Below are 4,041 nucleotides of genomic sequence, written 5' to 3'. Positions count from 1 at the left end.
GTGTAGCAGAGGTTCTGCTTTCTTCCTACACATCAGAAGAACAACACTTTAATTGGAAGCTCCCACTTCCTGGTTTTAAATGTCACCTGACTAATTGTCTTCCATCATTTGGTCAGGTGATGGGATTGCCATTTCCCACTGCCTTCCTGGTAATGTAATTCTGATAAGAACACCCATCTTGTCTACATTCAACATCCTCTTACACTATGTAATTAATCTAATGTAAATATAATGAAATACTGCTTTAGACTCCAATATTGACTATTGCTAGTTTGTGTCCATGCTGATTAAGGAGAGTGTGTGTCATGCTGATTATAGAGCTTAGCCATAGCTTGGACAAATACATTTTCAATTGAGCCAATTAGGAAGCTTCTGGGCTTCATTGGCTCCATTGGCAGATTCCTGATACTGTAAATCCACCTCCATTCTTTCGACTTTCAAGTTTGCTCAGTGGGACTGAAATACTTCAATATCCTTTGTCATGTCTCATTTGGATTTGTGTGTTCTGAGTTTGATATGTACTTAGAGCGTGATTGGCTGGAGGTGAGCTTGTGAATTCTATTCAGAATTTTAAAAATAATTCTGTCCTACTGTATATCTTCAAACTTCTTTGATCCAAGTAAAGCTAAATTCTAGATTGCATGAAGCCTTTTCTTGATAAACTACAGGTCAGTTCCTTTTAAAAACTGATTACTGGATACTGTACATATTGCAATCTACAGTAAAATTACGATTTACATACTGTAGTATATGGCCTTGAGATCTAAATTTTGGTTTTGTTTCTAATGGAGTAGGAGAGACAACAGAAATATAAGAAAGCTAATTGTTAATTTCCAAGCTTGCAATATTGCGCCAGATTGCAAATGGGTATCAAAAAATAGTAGTGGGTGTAAAAAAACGAGGAGTTTAATTTAATTAGTTGGTGGTGGAAAAGGAACTTTGTGTCCTTCAGTTCTGTTCAGTGCAGATACTGTATGCATATAACACAATCCAGTTCTTTAGTATGCACGATATACAACAGACAAAAGTGCAAATAAATCATAAGCAATGCCACCTGATAACTCCTGTAATTCTATTGAGACAATGAGAAATGGCACCAAATAAATATAGTAGCATACAGTACATACAGTATTTATAATAAATCTGTGTGCCACCTGTTAACATCCATTTTCCATGAATCAATAAACAACAAACTAAAACTCAACTGAATGGCAGAAGGACAACATACAGTAAGAGGGGTTTCCTAAAAAAATATAAAAGAATGGGAAAGCTGCTGTATACTATAAAAATTAAAATACTAAAAAAGGGGCAGAGCCAACTTGGAGTATGCGACAGTTAAATCTGCACTTCCGAATTGTAAAAATAATTATTGGGACTTATGTAATGCTTACAAGTAAGTGTACAGTAAATACTTTCTGACTCAGTACAAAAGAATGAAGATCATTTATACCTCACAAACAGTAACATGTTTCGCACAGTAGTATTGTTGTCTCTTTTTTGTTCAATAAATATAAGCATTGTGAATATTCACTTTAGGATTTTATCTGACTTGTCAGCTTCACTGGAGGCATAATTCAAAATATGTCACAAAATCTAGCTTGTCATTTTACAGCCAGTTAGACAATACATGATAAATATATACATTATCAGGAAACTGCTCTCGGCATTCATACATAACTAGTTAAAAAGTTAGAGGAAATGTCTTTGTAGAGTAATTCCCAGCTGGTTTTTCCTGTAAAAGGACATAGACAGGGTTGTGTTCATAACTATGTCATAGAGTCCTTTGAGCGTCAGCAGAAATGTAAAACATCACTTGCTTCCTCATGTGATAAGAACTTCTGCAAATAATTTGTTTATACAAAGCTGCCCATAATAGATCCAAGCTCTTTTATGACCTATTTTCCATTAACATTTTTCCCCTGACACAGATATTCATAAAGTGGAATAATACTGTGTCTCTGAAATTATTTTATAATATAAAACCAGTGTTTGTTACACAGTAAACCAAACATCCTCAGGTTACAAAGTTTCCATTTAAAGTTCTAGCTTCTGCATAAGTAAAATTAATGCACCACTTCTATTTTCTAACGAGCAATACACAATCTAAACATAACTTCCTAAAGAAAATGTATTGACATGCCCTATAGGTACTGTAATTTGCACACTATTGTGAAATAATTACTTTTTGTTACCTGCCACTTGCAAAGAAAGAAATGAAGAATAATCAAAAATAGTTTCTGTGAGCAAAATTGAACTCCTTTTCTCTGTTTTACATAATGCAGAGGTGCAGCCCATGTCACTATAAGATCACCAAACCAGTTTCTGCAGGTTTGAACTGGTAAATGTCAATGTGGGCATTTAAATACCACACTATTATAAAGTGATTCAGTTTTAAGATAAATCTAGGGGTTCCTTGATTTTAATCATGGATCAGACATTTACAGTATTTCTGGAGTATCCAGAGTTTTTGTAAACAAGTGTCGTCTTGTTTGTCCAAAAAGAATATGTTCTTTGCACACATCTCCAGTCTTGCTAAATGATAACCCCAAACTTGGCCTCTTGCAGCCTGCAGAATTCATTATTTTAGCTGGTCTCACTCCAGACATTTTTTGCCCTCCACTGAGGAAAGAAAAGAAAGTTTCTTTCAATGCACTCACAAGATTGTGTATTTTGTATTTTTATGCTTATAGTTGTAAAATTCAAAAACTTTTTTCAGTTTGAACTGCTGAACTACTGTGATAGTCTATTGTCCCAACAGTAAAAAGATTATATGAGATGGTATGAAGTCAGCTCTTCAGTAACTTACAGTACTAGAGCTTATAATAGAAATTCGGGAGGAAGGTTAGATCCTAATCTCTCACACTTCCGCTTGATACTGTACGTATATAGGTCTCATAACCAGGTCTTCCCTTCGTGTATGAAAAATTGTTCTTCCCCCCAATACTCTGCCAAGTAATTAAGCATTAAAGCATGAAGCACTAGGCTTAACTACAGTTTCTATCCTACTGCAATGTGGATAATTAACAGCTAACTGCATAAGCCTCAGAATTGAACACAATTGAACAAGTAATTGCTTATTACTCTGTACTACCCGTTGTATGTTGTTGTGCTATGTTGAGCATGATGGTCAGCCATGACAGTAGTTATTTACTGTTTTGTAATATCCTGAGAGTATGGCATGAATAAGGACCCTAATGTACATGTACATATGGCAAATAAGTAAATAAATAATCTCAGAAACACAACCACTCTCACATACAATAATTGTTTGTATGTTTTGGGTACCTTGTACAGGTGGAAACTAGACCAAGTAGACTAGTCTACTTGGTCTAGTCTAAAGCTCATTGTAGATGCTAACCGTGATAGCCATGATAATCTCCTCATTTAACCAAATGTTTTCATTGTGCAATCTTTCCATGAATCCTACTGTTACTGGTTTAATACAGCAATATTTAAAAGAATATCATTAAGAGATACAGTAGTGCTGCTTAAATCATTAACCTCAGCCTTTAAAATAATTAGTCTGTTTTCTATTTTTATATGTTTTCCATTATTTATCCATTATTTTTATCTTTATATTATACATTTTCATGGTTTATAATCTGTTTTTAACATTCCCATCTCAACAAAGGTTTTTAAACTATAGATTTCAGGATCAAATCTGCTTCTCTAAGATGTGTGATTACAGTTTGCCTTTCATTTTATTTTCTGTTTTCTTTCTTTTTCATAGATACCAGTTATAGTGTTTGTTCATTATGGCTGCACCTCTGTAGGGTAAAAATGTACTTTTCTTGTAGTGTCACTTACACAATATTCTTATTTGCAATGAGTCCATGTCTATCCTAAAAAACATGATCGCTTAACACATTTCTTGAAGCCATGATAACCCAATTATTATATAATTTTCTTTCATTTCTTTACTTTCCATTAGATAGAGCATGGTCATAATTACATGAGAGATACTCCTGTAAAATGACAATCAGCTATGTATCCACTGGTATATTTTACTTTGAGCTGGAGAGAAAACATCTGGGTAAAAAA

The sequence above is a fragment of the Atractosteus spatula genome, chromosome 8 (assembly GCF_055471065.1).
Source record: "Atractosteus spatula isolate fAtrSpa1 chromosome 8, fAtrSpa1.hap1, whole genome shotgun sequence".
Lineage (NCBI taxonomy): Eukaryota > Metazoa > Chordata > Actinopteri > Semionotiformes > Lepisosteidae > Atractosteus > Atractosteus spatula.
This window is presented reverse-complemented; position numbering follows the sequence as displayed.